At 34.7% G+C, this 19821-nt stretch overlaps 1 protein-coding gene across 3 annotated transcripts in view; it reads right to left on the bottom strand.

Moving 5' to 3' along the window:
* The window catches only part of KCNT2 (potassium sodium-activated channel subfamily T member 2), a 360405-nt gene that overhangs the window by 191001 nt on the left and 149583 nt on the right, over positions 1-19821 (bottom strand). The window lies entirely within an intron of this gene.

Genomic DNA, 19821 nt, shown 5'->3' with positions numbered 1-19821 from the left:
TGTGTGTGTGTGTGTGTGTGTTTCATGTATACATGAAAGGTTTGAGGATTTAACAGGTGCCAACTCACTCTCAAGAGATCACCATCTGTACAAAGCTAAGTCAGAGAGTAGCATAGAAATTGTTACAAGATGTCCCCAAAGTAAAATGGTTAAAATAGCACTAAAAATAGCCCGACTACAGGCTAAAAAAATAATAATACTAAAAATAAAAATAAATAAAAGGCACGGTGACACTATGAAATAAACTTATATATATTGTACATTTTTGGAGATATAAATCATATCTCTCATAAATCATATCTGTAACATAAATCAGTGTATGATGGCATATGATTCAGCAAGGGGGAAAAAACAAGTATTGATGCATGTTACAATATGGATAAATCGCAAAAACATGCTGAGTGAAAGAAGACAGATGTACAAGACTACAGACTTTATGATACTGTTAATACAAAATGCCCAGAAAAGAGAAACAGAGCAGACCAGTGACTGCCTGGGGCTGATGGTGGGAATAGAGTAATAGAAAATGTTCTACAACGGGAATGTGGTGATGATTGCAGAATTCTGTAAATGCATTTAAAATGCTTGGTATTTACACTTAAAATGAGTGCACTATAAGGCATGTAAATTATTCCTCTACAAATCTGTCCAAAACAATCTGTGTTTACTTTTGGACACTCATTCCAACCCCTATGCACAACGAGCAGACATAGCGTGATTTTGGCGACCATGAATAAATAAAACTCAATGTTTAAATTCAAGAAATTCCTTTTCTATCCTTTTAAGATAATTTTCTTATTTATTTAAGTTACATACAAAACATGTTTAATTATCTTAAATATTTTTTTGCTGTTTTATTTTTCTAAGGCAGAGAATACGCAGGTGGATAGTTAGGTAGTTGGGTAAACACACAAGTAGTTAAATCAAGGGACAGAAGAGAAATCCTAGAGTACTTGCTATCATTTTACTGCTGAGGCAGAAACTGTTCTTTCTTCTTTTCCTTTTTTTAAAAAATATTTTCATTTATTTTTGAGAGAGGAGTGAGACTGAGCGGGGGAGGGGCAGAAAGAGAGGGAAACAGGATCCTAAGCGGGCTCTGCACTGACAGCAGAGAGCCCAATGCAGGATTTGAACTCACGAACCATAAGATCATGACCTGAGCCAAAGTCAGACGCTTAACCTACTGAGCCACCCAGGTGCCCCTTCTTTTTTTTTTTTCTTTTTTCTTTTTTTAACTCCAGGTTTTCAGAATGTAAAAATTGCCCTTGTTCTATGCTTAGGAATTTTCTGTGAGCTGCCTGCCAGGTCACATGAGTTCATTTGTATCAGGTTATTTGCTCAGCTGCCCCTATGCAGTCTAATAGTCAAGCTAATTATAATACTATTCAGATAAAATCTTAACATAACCAAAGAGAACAACTGTTTGATAACAAACATTTTTGTGGATTAGGTTTTTTATTTTATTTACAATAATATATATTTGAAAATGTAAACAATTTATACTTACCTTTTATACTACAGTAGGAAATAAAAGTGAAGATAAATTATACATCTTTAAAAATTCAAATGTGAAGGCTTACTATATTTTGCATAACTACACATTAAATGTCAATTCCTGCTTATAGATAAAAATGTCCATTTTGTAATTCAAACATTATCTTCCCCTAAACTACTAGAAAAGTCCCCTACTCTTACTTCCTGCTCTTCAGTTTGCTCTCATATTTAATATGACCTATTCATAAGGGCCATATTCACATTCTTAAACAAAGCTTACATACACATACTCCAATCTCAGGTTCAAAACAGCCATTGGATTCTTACTGTTTAACAACACTCTTTAATTCATGGTGTGATAGATTATTATGATAGATGCCAGTAAATCAAGTCTTCCTATGTTCATACCCCTTTGCAGTGCGGTATTGCTGTACTTCCCATCAAAAGCGAAAACTAGTTCTCCACGTCCTTACATTTTAATGGCCTAATAACTTGTTTTGACCAACAGAATACTATAGAAGTGATGCTGTGTGGGTCACAGAGTATGGATCTTAGAAGATCCTGAAGCTCTTGTTCTCACCATCTTAGAAGACTGAGACTGCAATTCTATGAAGCGGACTGGTACAATCTACTGAAGGCTTAGAGGTCATGTGGAAAAAACCAAAATGTCCCAGCTGACAGCCAGCACCAACTGCTAGACATGAGAGTAGGGCCACCTCGGATGCTCCAACTCCTGTCAGGCCATCACATGACTGAAGCCAAGAGTACTGAAGGTGAGATCAGGAGAAACACTGCCTAGTTACCAACCACAGAATTGTGAGAGACAACAAACTGTGCTGTTTTAAGGTGCTCCTCTTTAGGTGACTTGTTATTTGGTAATAGATATGTGATACATACAGAATTAACTAGACGCCAGCATCTGGATCTAATCTGTGTTTTCTCAAACTTATCTCCCTTTCACTTACTATTTACATGGTATACCTATCATAGTATATAATCCTTACCCTCTATTTCTACTTTTGCCTAATCCATTCCCTTCAACTGAGAGCCCTCTTCCTGCAACACCTACTACGATTCCTATTTTTTGAACCCTAGCTCAGAAATGAAGCTCCCTCATAGACTTTATTGAATCTCAATTTCAAGAAATTCCAGAAGTTCCTGCTGAATTCTGAGAGCGTATGAGTTCATGTCTTATACAAATACCAATTTTTAGAGTTGAATACTTATTATCCCAACTCAACTATTATTTACCCTACTGACACTATTTAAACTGTATATTTTTATTTCCTAGAGCACTGAGCACAAAGTGCTTGGTAGTCACTGATTAACTAACTGCTAAATGAACCAAAAAACACCTGGTTAAACCATACTCAGATAATATATGCAAACTCCAAAAAGTATTTCATTCACGCGTTTCAGTTTTTTATCACTGAATAACAAATTGCCCAAAACTCAGTGGCTTAAAACAGTAAAAATTTATCATTTCACATGATTCTGTGTTACATGGGAAGTTTCTCTGGTTTTCTTAGGCTCACTCACGTGGCTCATTGGACTAGAAGTCTGGCTAGAATGAAAGGTCCAAGATGGTCTCAATCCTGTGCCAAATGGCCAGTGTTCGTCGTTGTCTTTGTGCCTGGCCTGGTTTTTCTCCATGTGACCACTTATCCTCAAATAGACGAAACCATCTTCCTTACTGTCTCAGGGCAATAAGGGCAACTGAAAGTCCTCTTAAGAACCTAGCTTTATCTGCCCCATTCTGTTTGCCAAACCCAGTCACAAGATCAGCTCACAGTGGAGGGGTGTGGAAATAGATGCTGCCCCCTCATGAGAGGAGCTACAGAACTTTGTAACCATGAACTTTTGTTTTTCAGTTCACCAAACTGTACAAGTGATAAAACTTATCACAACCTATATAAATCATAATAAATTTTATTGAATGCATCATGTTACAGTCTAAGATGTTTAATTGCTTTGACATAACTGTAGTTAATCAATACTTGCAATCATTTTTTATAATCCTTGTGTAAAATGCCATTTTACTTGACCTAGAAAAATTATATGAACCTTTCACATATTTATCAATTTCACATTTAAGATTCAAGACTTGATATTCCTCAATACTCACTAAAGCAACATGAAAATGAAGACTCCCACACCAGCTGTTACATGTCTGATATTATTACATAAAAACAAAGATCAACTTTTTTAAGAACTATTAAGGTAAATATACTGAATTACTTTTAGAGTTTCTCTTTGATTTTGAATAGGCCCACCAACTGGTTTCATTTAGAGTTTCATTTACTGGGTCACTGCTTATGTCCATGGATAACAATGTCATTACATTTAAAAAAATGGTGATATTAATATATTATCTTCTAAGTCAATTATTATTTTTGTAATAAATAAATGAATTTACTTTCTTCTTCCCATAAGAAAATAAGACAGCATATTTAAATATCTAGCCCAAGAACACAGTAATCCTTTTCAGTTATAGATCTAATCTGTTCCCTCTCTATTCCTAACTCTCAATGCCCTTTTATCTTATTCAGGATAAAATCCAAAAGCCCCTGGCTCTTCTCAGATCTTATCTTCTAAAGACCATCCCTCACTCACTGCCCTCCAACCACACCAGCCTCACTGCTATTCCTGAAACATAAAGTAGCACCCAAATCTTCTTTAAACATCCTCCTTTTATTTCTAATATTTCTAACATCCAAACAGAATCCAAAAACTCCTCTCTAAATTTGCTCTTAACAAATTCTTCAAATCCAGTGTTGGCAAACCCAGCTCTCTTGTTGATAGTGTGAAAATCCTAGAGTCATCCTTGACTTCTCTCTTTCTTTTACAAACCACATCCAAACCCTTATCAAACCCTACTGTTTCAAGCTTCAAAATATAACCAGAACCCACTATCACTACTCACCATGCTACTGCAATATTTCATGCCATCATCTTCTCTGCCCTGCACTACAGTGAACACACCCATCCTTCTCCTAGAAACCTATCACCATCGTGTCAGAGTTATCCTATGAAAACATAGGTCAGATCATGCTATTCCCCTACTGAAAACCCTAAGAGGGCTCCCAATTTCATTTGACTAAAAGCTAATGTTCTTACATTTGTTTATAACACACTAACCAATCTGACCCTTCCCTATGCCTTTCAGACTTATTTTCTACTCTTATCCCTGTGTTTCACTCTACCCAGCTACACTGGCATTCTTGCTCTCTGATCAACATAAGAGGCATGTTCCTTGTCATGGACCACTCTCTCTGTCTAGAACCCTATTGCGCCAGATTTTGTCATCACTAATTACTAATTCCTCACATCTTCCAAGTCTTTACTTCTATACTGACCATCATATATACTCTTAATCTTTCCTATCCTGCTCAAATAAAAAAAAAAAAAAAGAAAAAGTGGGGGGAGGAGCCAAGATGGCAGAACAACATGGAAGTTTTTTGTGTGTCTCACATCCATTAAATACAGGCAGACAAACATTAAACCATCCTGCACACCTAGAAAACTGATCTGAGGATTAACACAACAATCTGCACAGCCTGAACCACAGAATTCAGCAGGAATTCACCCCCAAAAGAAACAGCAGGAAGAAACGATAGCCAGGGATGTAACCAACACAGATATAAGCAACATGTCTGAACCAGAATTTAGAATCACAATAATAAGAATACTAGCAGGAGTCAAAAATAGATTAGAGTCCCTTTCTGTGGAGATAAAAGAAGTAAAAGCTAGTCAGGATGAAGTAAAAAATGCTATAACTGAGCTGCAATCTTGAATGGATACCACCACGGCAAGGATGGACAAGGGAGAACATAGAATCAGTGACATAGAGGACAAACTTATGGAGAATGATGAAGCAGAAAACAAGAGGGAGATTAAGTCAAAAGCGCATGATTTCAGAATTAGAGAAATCAGTGACTCATTAAAAAGGGACAACATCAGAATCACAGGGGTCCCAGAAGGGTAAGAGAGAAATAGGGGTAGAAGGGTTATGTGAGCAAATCATAGCGGAAAACTTTCCTAACCTGGGACATCAAAATCCAGGAAGCACAGAGGAGTCCCATTAGATTCAACAAAAACCGACCAACAACAAGGCATATCAGACTCAAATTCACAAAATACTCAGGCAAGGAGAGAATCATGAAAGCAGCAAGGGAAAAAAAGTCCTTAACCTACAAGGGAAGACAGATCAGGTTTGCAGCAGACCTATCCACAGAAACTTGGCAGGCCAGAAAAGAGTGGTAGAATATATTCAACGTGCTGAATCAGAAAAATATGCAGCCAAGAAATCTTTATCCAGCAAGGCTGTCATTCAAAATAGAAGGAGAAATAAAAAGTTTCCCAGACAAACAAAAATTAAAGGAGTTTGTGACTACTAAACCAGCCCTGCAAGAAATTTTAAGGTGGACTCTCTGAGGGGAGAAAAGATGACAAATAAATACATACATACATACATACATACATACATACATAAATAAATAACAAAAGCGACAAAGATTAGAAAGGACCAGAGAACACCACCAGAAACTCCAACTCTTCAAGCAACATAATGGTAATAAATTCCTATCTTTCAGTACTCACTCTAAACGTCAATGGACTCAATGCTCCAATCAAAAGTCAGAAACGGTAACAGAATGGATAAGAAAACAAGATCCATCTATATGCTGTTTACAAGAGACCCACTTTAGACCTAAAGACACCTTCAGGTTGAAAATAAGGGGATGGAGAACCATCTATCATGCTAATGGTCAACAAAAGAAAGCCGGAATAGCCATACTTATATCAGACAATCTAGACTTTAAAATAAAGACTGTAACAAGAGGTGAAGAAGGGGCATTATATCATAATTAAGGGGTCCATCCACCAAGAAGACCTAACAACATTTATGTATCGAACGTGCTAGCACCCAAATATATAAATCAATTCATCACAAACATAAAGAAACTCAATAATAATACCATAATAGTAGGAGGCTTCAACACCCCACTCATAGCAATGGACAAATCATGTAATAAAAAAATCAAAAAGGAAACAATGGGTTTGAATGACACACTGAACAAGATAGACTTAACAGATATCTTCAGAAAATTTCATCTTAAAGCAGCTGAATATACATTCTTGCCTAGTGCACGTGGAACGTTTTCCAAGACAGACCACATACTGGGACACAAATCATGCCTCAGCAAGTACAAAAAGATCGAGATCATTCCATGCATATTTTCAGATCACAACACTATGAAACTCGAAATCACCACAAGAAAAAATTTGGAAAGGTAACAAATACTTGAAGACTAAAGAACATCCTACTAAAGAATGAATGGGCCAAACAAGAAGTTAAAGAAGAAATTAAAAAGTATATGGAAGCCAATGAAAATGATAACACCACAACCAAAAACCTCTGGAACGCGGCAAAGCTGGTCATAAAAGCAAAGTATATAACAATCCAGACCTTCCTAAAGAAGGAAGAAAGATCTCAGATATACAACCTAACCTTATGCCTTAAACAGCTGGAAAAAGAACAGCAAATAAAACCGAAAACCAGCAGAAGACAGGAAATGATAAAGATTAGAGCAGAAGTTAATGCTATCAAAACCAAAAAAACAGTAGAACAGATCAATGAAAACAGAAGCTGGTTCTTTGAAAGAATTCACAAAATTGATAAACCACTAGCCAGTTTGATCAAGAAAAAAAAGGAAAGGAACCAAATAAATAAAATCAAGAATGAAAGAGGAGAGATCATAACCAACACAGCAGAAATAAAAACAATAATAAGAGAATATTATGAGCAATTATATGCCAATAAAATGGGCAATCTGGAAGAAATAGACAAATTCCTAGAAACATATACACTACCAAAACGGAAACAGGAAGAAACAGAAAATTTGAACAGACCCATAACCAGTAAGGAAATCGAATTAGTAATCAAAAATCAGCCAAAAACCAAGAGTCCAGGGCCAGACAGCTTTCCAGGGGTATTCTACAAAACATTTAAGGAAGAGTTAACACCTATTCTCATGAAGCTGTTCCAAAAAATAGAAATGGAAGGAAAACTTCCAAACTCTTTCTATGAAGCCAGCATTACCTTGATTCCAAAACCAGACAGAGACCCCACTAAAAAGGAGAAGCTATAGTACAATTTCCCTGATGAACATGAATGCAAAAATTCTCAACAAGATATTAGCCAACCAGTTCCAACAATACATTTAAAAAATTATTCCCCATGACCAAGTGGGATTTATACCTGGGATGCAGAGCTGGTTCAATATCCATAAGACAATTAACATGATTCATCACATCAATAAAAGAAAGGACAAGAATCATATGATCCACTCAATAGATGTGGAGAAAACATTTGACAAAATACAGCATCCTTTCTTCTTAAAAACCCTCCAGAAAGTAGGGATACAAGGAGCATACCTCGAGATCATAAAAGCCATATATGAATGACCCAACGTTAATATCATCCTCAATGAGGAAAAACTGACAGCTTTCCCCCTTAGGTCAGGAACAAGACAGGGATGTCCACTCTCGCCACTGTTATTCCACATGGTATTGGAAGTCTTAGCCTCTGCAATCAGACAACACAAAGAAAGAAAAGGCATCCAAATCGCCCAGGAAGAGGTCAAACTTTCACTCTTTGCAGATGACATGATACTCTATATGGAAAACCCAAAGGATTCCACCAAAAAACTGCTAGAATTGATTCATTAATTCAGCAAAGTTGCAGGATATAAAATCAATACACAGAAATCGGTTGCATTCCTATACACCAACAAAGAAGCAACAGAAAGAGAAATCAAGGAATCCATCCCATTTACAATTGCACCAAAAACCATAAAATACCTAGGAATAAATCTAACCAAAGAGGTGAAAAATCTATACACTGAAAACTATAGAAATCTTATGAAAGAAATTGAAGAAGACACACAAAAAAAGGAAAAATATTCCATGCTCCTGGATAGGAAGAACAAATATTGTTAAAATGTTGATACTGCCCAAAGCAATCTACATATTCAATGCAATCCCTATCAAAATAACACCAGCATTCTTCACAGAGCTAGAACAAATAATCCTAAAATTTGTATGGAACCAGAAAAGACCCCAAATAGCCAAAGCAATCTTGAAAAAGAAAACCAAAGCAGGACGCATCACAATCCCAGACTTCAAGCTATACTACAAAGCTGAAATCATCAAGACAGTATGGTACTGGCACAAGAACAGACACTCAGATCAATGGAACAGAATAGAGAAACCAGAAATGGACCGGACCCACAACCGTATGACCAACTATTCTTTGACAAAGCAGGAAAGAATAACCAATGGAATAAAGACAGTCTCTTCAGCAAGTGGTGCTGGGAAAACTGGACAGACACATGCAGAACGATGAACCTGGACCACTTTTTTACACCATACACAAAAAGAAACTCAAAATGGATGAAAGACCTCAATGTAAGACAGGAAACCATCAAAATCCTCGAGGAGAAAGCAAGCAAAAACCTCTTTGATCTTGGCCGCAGCAACTTCTTACTCAACATGTCTCCAGAGGCAAGGGAAACAAAAGCAAAAATGAACTACTGGGACCTCATCAAAATAAAAACCTTCCGCACAGGAAGAAAACAATCAGCAAAACTAAAAGGCAACCGACAGAACAGGAGAAGATATTTGCAAACGACATATCAGATAAAGGATTAGTATCCAAAATCTGTAAAGAACTTATCAAACTCAACACCCAAAAAACAAATAATCCAGTGAAGAAATGAGCAAAAGACATGAATAGACACTTCTCCAAAGAAGTCATCCAGATGGACAACCGACACAGGAAAAAACACCCAACATTACTCATCATCTGGGAAATACAAATCAAAACTACAATGAGACACCACCTTACACCTGTCAGATGGCTAACATTAACAACTCAGGCAACAACAGATGTTGGCGAGGATGTGGACAAAGAGGATGTCTTTTGCATTGTTGGTGGGAATGGAAGCTGGTGCAGCTACTCCGGAAAACAGTACGGAGGTTCTTCAAAAAACTAAAAATAGAACTATCCTATGACCCAGCAATTCCACTACTAGGCATTTATCCACAGGATACAGGTGTGCTGTTTTGAAGGGACACATGCACCCCCATATTTATAGCAGGACTATCAACAATAGCCAAAGTATGAAAAAGCCCAAATGTCCACTGATGGAGAACGGATAAAGAAGATGTGGTATATATATATTATATATATATAATATATATATATTTATATATATTATATGTATAATATATATAAATATATATATAATGGAGTATTACTCAGCAACCAAAAAGAATGAAATCTTGCCATTTGCAACTATGTAATGGAACTGGAGGGTATTATTCTAAGTGAAATTAGTCAGAGAAAGACAAATATCATATGACTCCACTTATATGAGGACTTCAAGAGACAAAACAGATGAACATAAGGGAAGGGAAACAAAAATGATATGAAAACAGGGAGGAGGACAAAACAGAAGAGACTCATAAATATGGAGAACAAAGAGAGGGTTACTGGAAGGGGTGTGGGAGGGGGGATAGGCTAAATGAGGAAGGGGCATTAAGGAATGTACTCCGGAAATTATTGTTGCACTATATGCTAATTTGGACGTAAATTTAAAAAATGATAAAATTTAAAAAAACTCAAAAAAAAAAAAAAAGAAAAAGTTTTAATCATTTGTTGGGTTTGGTGTCCACTGTCTATAATCCTCTATATGATTGGAGGCCAAGTGCTTTCTTTATCCATGTTGTCTGAGCACCTAAAATATTGCTAAGCACATAATAACGTTCATGGACCTCTACTGCCATATTTAAATCACCAAGCCTTTTAACCTCTTCAGATATAAACTAAATACAATTTATTAATTTTTAAAAAGCATCCAAAATCTTTATATGGCCACTGACTTAACTGTGGAATCTAATGTAAGTGGCAAGACGAAATACTTCTTTGTCAAGGGAGGCAAATGCAATATTCCATAAATCTATGGACTTTCCCACCACCTTTTAATCAATATCACTTGAAATATTCAAGTTCTATAAACAAGAGAATTGGGTTTTACTCTCCCTAGTAATTAGTATTCGTAATTCCAGCATTTGTTTCAGTTAGTAGTACTACTTAAATAATATGATAAATGAAGAATTGGAAATTTGAAATTTGGAAATTGACTTGTATTTATAAAACTTATATTTATTCTCATTACATTCTAAACTCTCTATGTCACTAACATGTTTAAAACTATCTGAGTTATTGAATTATTTGCTACATTTAACTATTTCCTAATCAAAGACTTTACCCAAAATCACACTCTTGCCACTGTTCATGAATATTACATACTTTAATACTAAACTCAACCATGTTGGTTATAGAACTTTTCATAATATGGAAAGTGTCTAGCTTATGATTTATGAAAGAAACTACTCTCGATATTAGAGAGAAATCAGCCTAAAATAACTATACATTCTGGACTCCAATGTCACTGTCACGTTAACTTTTGAAACTACTTCCTTTTTGCTCTCTTGTATTTATTTAGAAGAATCATGTTACTTGAAGGGTAGAAACAGTTTAAAGGGAATTTTGCAGAAATTTGCACAATCTTAACAAATTCTAAAGAAAGAACATTCACATTATTTAAGCAAAAAGGAAAAAAAAAGAAAAAAGGCTCTCAAACCTCCTCACCGAATCATAAAAATTAGATTTAAAAAGTATTTTGAAAATTATCGTTCCACATCATAATTTTATAAAAGAAAAAACTAAGATGTGGAGTCGTTTAATACGAGGCAGAAACTGGACTATTCTCATCATATTATTTGGCTATAGCATCATTTCCTGATACCAGTTATGGAGTATCTATATGGAACATGTGGAGAATGTTAAGAGTATCTGCCAACTTATTATAATCTATTTTGGTTATAGTAGCACATCTAGGAATATTTTGAAGTTAAGAAATATAAAAATGTATATTAGTGTTCTATGTCAATCACTCAACTAAAAAATAATTTTGGATCATTCATTTAAGCTATCTTTCCAAACAGTAATTCAGCTCCTTTTATGAAGGAATGAAAGACGTATATCTTCAGTGTCAACTGTACTTCAATTAAAGAAAAAAAGTGTATCTTCAGGATAGATAGATACACAGATAGTTTATTGTTACTTTATCATATAATTCTTAAGGCTAATACAGCATTGACATACTTTTGATTTGCATTATTCATAAACATTAATATTTTATTTATATATTAGCTATTTTTCCAAGAACTATGAATGCTACAACATGCTAGCTAAGGATCTGAAACCATTTAGTGATTATAACCATTTTAATATAGATTGTTATCTTACTTCATTTATATATGTCTTTGGAGCTCTTATTAAACAAAAACTGCCTCTTCTCCCTGATCATAGTTGATGAATTTCAGTTAATTATTATTTTGTGCCTGTACCCAGAAGTGATTTTAATGATGGGTGCAGATTTTCTGATAAACTAAATCTAAGAATGTGCTCAAATAGTCCACACTGGTAATAAAAATATCCTATTTTGCCTTATCATAAGAGATACATCTTTTCAGTCAGTCAAAGATTCAGTTAAACTATTTAAATTATATCTTGAATTGAAAGTGGTGGAAGAATTTAATAATGCAGAATTTAAAACTAAATAAGCATAGCTGATAGATGTAAATAAACACTCCTGCCTTTAAATTTTATAGTAATCAAATTTAAAATTGTTTTGTGACTGGGCCGTAACATTAAAACCAAAAAGTCTTGCTTAGAATTTTAGTGGATATCTAATTGTAACACAAATTTTGCTTATTATCCTGTATTGTCTGCCTGAACATTTGAAATTAAATATTTTATTCCAATTTCAGATGGAAAAAATAAAACAATGTCACACCATGTTCAATTTATCTTTGTTTAGTTAATCCACATAAAAATTACTCATATTCATTTATACTCATTGATTTTGAAATGGAAAAATGCAAATTAATATGATTTTCTTAAAATTTCTATGTTCTTAAAAATACCTGTAAATTTTAAATAAGAAACAAACTGGTTTATATAAAACCAATAGGTGCTATAAAACTTAAATGTTTCATAACAGAAAAAAGGTAACCTTACTCATAAAGGTAAGTCATGTGTATTCATACAAATACATTTATGGATGGTTTACTAAAATAAAGCATTGTACTCTATAATAGAGATGTAGATATGAATACAACACCGCCAACTACATAAAAGAGCTTCTAAATCTAAAGTGAATGATTTTAACCCCAACTTTATAATATTGCTAATAATCATACCATAAATTAATAATCAAACATTTAACTTATAACTCGATTAATGCTAACTTAGGTAAATTACTTAATCTTTTTAAACCTTATCCTCAACTGGAAAGTAAATGTAATAATATTAACTTCTTCATTTGGTTCTTAAGGGAATAAAATGAACTAATAATGCTCACTGAAATGCCTGACACATAATAATGCTCAATGAATTCAGTTTTTATTTATTTATTTATTTAGTAATGTATTTATTTAAATTCCAGCCCAGCATAAAAGAACTAAAGCACAAAAATGAGTCAAATATAAGAATCAACTATCTACACAAAACAGATATAAAGCCTTTGTTTTTCACTTGACAAAAAAATAAATGTACTATTAGAGCAATATAGTCAGTGCATGGCGTGCCTGGGTGGCTCAGTTGGTTAAGCATCAGACTCTTGATTTTGGCTCAGGTCATGATCTCACAGTTCGTGAGATCAAGCCCTACGTGGGGCTCTGCACTGATAGCATGGAGACTGCTTGGGAGTCTCTCTCTCCTTTGCTCCCTGCCTCTCTGCCACTTCCTGCAGTCTGTCTCTGTCTGCCTCTCTCTCTCTCTTTCTCTCTCTCTCTCGCCCCCTCCCAAAATCAATAAACATTAAAAATAAACACAGTATATGCATAGACTATGGGGAAAGAGACGGGTTGAGAAAGTAGCATGTCTGTTCCTCTTTACTATGGAGTTAGTAACAGAGTTATTAGCAGCAAACAATCATCCATGAATTAATAAGAGTAGCTGTAATCTTGTCCAATCTTTTCTCAAACCTGCAACTCTCAACTTACCAAAAAGAAAAGTTAGGCAATTTGCAAAATAAACTCATAATATTTAACTATTTACAAAGACCAGAGTCATGCTGATATTAGCTGACCTTTGGAGGGTTCACTATCATCATTTACGGAAACTGACAACCAATTCTTGGTAATGCAGTCAAGATAAAAAAAAGATTAAGCACTATTTCTCGGCCAAAATGTCAATAACAGGCTAGTGACATGTTTTAAAAAGGACAAGTTATCTCTGAGATTGCCTGAATGAAAGAATTTTCATACAATTATGTAAGCCTGCATATATATATATATATATATGTGTGTGTGTGTGTGTGTGTGTGTATATGTGTGTGTGTGTGTGTGTGTGTGTGTGTGTGTGTGTGTGTGTATAAAATATGTATTTATTTATATAGTTAACTCACTGACCTGGGTAACTACTAAGTATATCATCATATGGGAATATTCATGATTTGAATGTTAAAATGTTAGTATTTAGGGGGGAAAATACGAACAAAATTTGCTCTTCTTATATTATTTTTACACATACATTCATATTCACCATTCTTTTTTGTTTATTTATTTTTGAGAGAGAATGTGCGCATGTATGAGCAAGCAAGCAGGGGAGGGGTAGAAAAAGCAAGGAAGACACAGAATAAAAAGCAGGCTCCAGGCTCTGAGCTGTGAGCACAAAGCCCCATGCGGGGTTCAAACTCACGAATCTTGAGATCATGACCCGAGCCGACGTCAAGCGCTTAACTGACTGAGCCACCCAGGCATCCCCATATTCGCTGTTATTTAAATAGATATTTAATTATATATAACTTATAGGTTTTCTATTTTACGAAGATTAAATACACCTATTTTTGAAACTATGCATTTTGTAAAGTAGAGAATTTTTGTCATGCATGTGTTTATGTTTTTGCATAATTGTGGTTGATATTCACAATAGCTTAAACTGGACTTTCAAAACTTTCACAGAGCCATTTCTACCTTAATGTGATATAGTTTTATGAATACCCATTTGTGATGATATCTGTTTTAAAAATCACTTTTGGGGCACCTAGGTGGCTCAGTTGGTTGAGCACCTGACTCTTGGTTTTGGCTCAGGTTATATCATCTCTCAGTTCGTGACTTGGAGCCCCAAGTCCGGCTCTGTGCTGACAATGTGCAGCCTGATTGGGATTCTCTCTCTCTCTCCCTCTCTTTCTCTGACCCACCCCTGCTTGCTCACTTTCTCGAAAAGAATAAAAAATAAAATAAAAATGACTGTTACAGAATAAAAATCCTTAAGGAATTTTATGGCATGGTACCTTGGCAAGATTTTCTGAATCAAAGTGGCTAAGCACTTAAACTATGCAGACTAGAAGACAAAATACATCCTTAAATAACTGCTCAGAACTTGATTACCACAAACACTCTAAATATACAGAAAAACAGAAAAATACCCTTGGGAATTACATGTCATCTAAAACTTTCACAATCAATAAGGATAAGAGATTGAGTACATGACTCAAACCATATGAAACAAATACAGTTTTTGAGAGGTATAATGTTTTATTTGATTTTCAACCAATGTTTGTAGATTTTCCAGTATGACCTATAGATATCAGAAGATAAAGGCAATGGATAAAAAGTTATAAGGTAAAAAATATTAGGGAAAACTTTGCAGGTGGAGAGAGGAGAAAATTATTTAATTTTTTAAGAGGTTGAATTTATTATAATACGTACTTTCTATTACTAGACAAATGATAGAGGATATATATGATGTTATTAATATTATTCTACTCCTATATATCATTAAGGTAATTAACATTTAGTAAGTGCCCTTTTGCTTGTTTGATATTTTATTTTGTTTTGATTTAGTTTCTAATGTAAACTTCTGTTTTTAGTTTGTCAATTTACTACTATAGGAATTTTATATCTATCTCTTGAAAGTGACCTTGGTATATATTTCTGTATCTCAACATATGTTCCTTGAAAAGCCAATCTAGCACTGTATCTAGTAAGCCACTCAGCTAATTGGTCTGTGTTGCATGGCTATATAGCCCGGATTATAAACCCTCTGTAGCCATCTGTGTGAAGAACAATGTATCATTAAACCCGTATTTATCAGAAAAAAAAAAAAAATTGGCAACTCTAGGTTAAACATATTTATTTATTTCGTAAAGGACTTTCCAGATCATTTTAATGAGTTAATGTTTATTGTGGATCTCCAAGAGTAGAATAATTTTCATAAGATTAACGAAACACACCTGCCAAAATTCTTAGTTTTGACAGAGTATCTCAAAGGATTAGGGTCTTATTAACTCAACTAGGAGAACATTAGCTCACAGTTTGTGCTTTGTCTCAGTATTTTAGAATCAGTTTAGCTTAATAATTAAATGATTTGGGTAATTTTTTATCTTTGTCCATGCCCTGAATTATATCGCCCTGGATTAACTGTTCCTTGAAGGAATTTAACAATGAAACTGTCAGGCCCTGAGGTTTTTTCTTTTTTCTTTTCTTTCTTTTTTTTGGTTTTTTGTTTACTTTTTCTTAATGGAAATCAAAACATATAATTTTCAAAGTGCTCCATCTCTATCTTAATCACAATTTAAGACTGCTAACAAATCTGTAAACATGCAGTTTCAAATGACCTACCATTCCTTCCTTAGATCCACAAGAATAAATAAGCCTCAATCATCATTCCTTGGTCTTTGCTGACTTCCTACAAATCTAAACTTTGAACATACCTGACAAAGTTTAGAAATACAGGACAACAGCGGTCATACTGAGTACTGGATAAGCAGAGAAGCTTCCTCTCTCTGCTGACAAAGAAGCTAAGAGAATAGGACAAATTTTTTCATAAATGCTGTGATTATTTGAAATGTGCATCACCAAATTGAGCATGCCATATGGAAAGGAGGACTCCAAATTGTATCTCATTAAAAAGAATTTAAAATTCTTTTTTCTTAACTAAAATACTGTTAAATCTCATTAAGAATAATTTTAAAGAAACTATTCAAACACTTATATAAAAAAGCCATAACCACATTAATACACACACAAAAAGGATTATGCCCCATTTTGCACTAAATGCATAGAGCCAGAATATATACCATATCAAGCATTAAGGTTATAAATATTCTTGGTAATAAAAAAGCTAATACAATGTATTAATTTTGAAATTTTCACTTTAACTAAATATTCTTCCATTAGGAAAAAGCTAACATGTTAACTTACATATTTTAAAATATTTTTTTCTGACTCACCTAGTAAAAGAAAGATCACCAGGATATGAGACAGAAATTATCTAAGGCTACACCAACCATAACAGAGCGGTAAGTCTTCTTTCTTATATTAAACGCTTCAATTAAAGGGATTCCACATCGTCCATTACTATTCTGATTCAATATATTTCTTTTAACAAAATTACATTAAATTCATTTCCTCTCCTTTCATCATTAGTGATTTAAGCAAAATAAAAGCATCTGGGGAACAGTCTTCGTAAATTACTCATAGACGCATCAGCCTATGGGCCATTACTATGATAATGCATCAGATGGAAGTAGGGTCTTTTTGTTCATGGTAGGAAGGATGCAACTATAATCATGTAGTGTTTTGTTCTGTGTTCCTCAGGTTATATGCTGCACTGAGCATATATTCATATTCATCTATAATAATTTAGTAAGAAATGTGTACTGGGTCTCAATACAAAATGTATTTTCTAGTGTGAATTGTGAAGGAAGTAGACAAAGAAATAAGGCAGTGGGATATGAGAGATGAGTAAAACAGATTAGCGAGATGAAAATGAGACAAAATTTAGTCAAGAATCAGGTAAAATCATGATCATGTTCTTGTAACTCTCATTTTAGGAGCCTCTAATGTTAAGAAATGAAACCATTAAGTGAAAAAAAAAACAATAAAAACCTGTAACATCAGCAGAATGCTATTATATTTTCATATTTTTAAAACAGAATTGATAAGACAGTAAATAAAGACAAGGTGGTACTTAATCATCTCACATTCCTGTTAATAGATAAAAATGTTTTATTTACCACTTCTTGCTTCCTGGAAAACTCAGGATTTTTCTCTCCTGAATCTCTTTTTTTTTTTTTTTTTTTTTAATTTTTTTTTTTTTACATTTATTTTTGAGACAGAGAGAGACAGAGCATGACCGGGGGAGGGGCAGACAGAGAGGGAGACACAGAATCGGAAGCAGGCTCCAGGCTCCGAGCCATCAGCCCAGAGCCCGACGCGGGGCTCGAACTCACGGTCTGTGAGATCATGACCTGAGCTGAAGTCAGACGCTCAACCAACCGAGCCACCCAGGCGCCCCCTCTCCTGAATCTCCAATAAAGTGCTTATCATTTTATTTTTGCTCTATTGTAGATCATATACATTCGAAAAAGTTTCACATGAATTTATTCACCTATTTATTAAGTGTTACTACATGGTAGGCAAAGAATTAGGTACTAGGGGAGACAGTGGTATGGAAAAGCTGGCATGACTGGTCCCTTGTGGAAATTAGAGTCCAGTGAAAGAGACAGAAAATGATGACTAACCTAAATATACATAAATTTAACAGGAGAGCCCTTTTGCCCCTGCCTTGCTATGCTCTCCTGTAATCCTGAATTTGACCTAATCAGGTGGACTGGACATAAATGACAAAGTGATGTTTACATTAACATTAAAAAAAAAGATAAGACATATTCTACTCTGCAAAGAAAAATAAGGTAGAATATTATAAGGATAAAGAAGGTTAGTGTGATGGGAATAGTAAGGGAAAAAAAGTAGGACTCCTGAGCAGAGGAAAAATCAAGGATGTGAGATGAAAATGAAAAGATGAGGAGAATCCTGATTGTACTGGAAATTTAGGACATATTAAGTAAGAAGTTTTGTGTTCATCCCAAGACCCATGGAAAACTTTTAACAAGCATTAGCAAGCAGTCACACAATTATATTTACATTTCACAAAGGAAACTCTGGTTGCCATGCGGTGAATGGTTTGGAATGGAACCAGAGTGGACATAGGTAAACCAGTTATAACAGCACTTGTTGTAAAGAGGTTCCGATAGTTTAGATGAGTAAGGTGATGACTGAGAGGAATAGAAATGGATAGATTTGCAGGATACTAAGGAGATAAAATCCGTGGGATCTGTTGATTGTTGTTGTGTCACAGAATAGGAGGCATTAAGAATGATTCCATTCTTTGGAATTGCCCCCAAAGAATGGACAGTAGTTGCTATTTCAGAGATGTGGACAATTTGGAAAAGAAATAGCATAAATTTGCCTTTGGACATACTTACATTGAGGAGTCTAAGAGGGTATGTCAAAGAAACAGTTGAATATAAAAGTTGTAACTAGAACCATAAAAACTGACCTAAGGCAATTTGTTGGCTCACAATTATCAGGTTCTTTGAGGTGCTCATTTGTAACCTCCAACGTAAAGAGGGAAAGTGGAGGCATCAGACCCTACTCCCCAACAACCTTGTGACCAAACATTAAACAGAGAGAGCAAGTCATAAAGCAAATTCTGCCACCTAAAACAATCATTCCTGTTCTGTAAGATCAAAGAGGTTTCTGTTCTTTCTGTGCATAACAACAAATACACTGAAAGAAAGGTTCATACCAACAAAAAATGTGAAAATATACTAAGGGCAGGTTCAGCTAATAGGCTGGTGGAATCAGACAACAGAATCCTCTGTTAAGTGGGAACACTCTTGAAAGGGTCTCAAGACCCACATGACCACTCCCTGCAAGGTTAGGCTTGGTTATTCACATGATCCAATTATGCAAGAGCAGATAAGACCAAACAATACTTTCTTGCCAACTATACACCTTGGAAAATATTTTTAATTCCACTTTTGTTCATATATAAGGATTCTGATATTGATGTTTGAACTGATGATAGCCTGGGAGTGGGTTCCTCACTAGAGTCCTTCACATGCTTATTACTATCTCTTAATTGTTATAGACAATATATCACACTACACTGAAATATTTATGGGATTACAGAAAATATAGCTAAAATATATAATTTATTCCTAGTGGAAAAGTATAAAATAAAATTAAAAAGCCAAGGTCTGATCAATGAGAAAATACATCATTTAGTGAAATGTTATAGAAGAGGATGAGGACATAAAAAGAGTGTGTATATCTGCATATGTGTGTGTGCATGCATTTATGCAGTATGTATATATGGGCCTCACATGCCCACAGACATGCTCA

This window comes from Panthera tigris, chromosome F3 (genome assembly GCF_018350195.1).
Source record: "Panthera tigris isolate Pti1 chromosome F3, P.tigris_Pti1_mat1.1, whole genome shotgun sequence".
NCBI classification, from domain to species: domain Eukaryota; kingdom Metazoa; phylum Chordata; class Mammalia; order Carnivora; family Felidae; genus Panthera; species Panthera tigris.
Note: the sequence above shows the minus strand (reverse complement) of the source record. Positions and strands in the feature narration are given on the sequence as shown.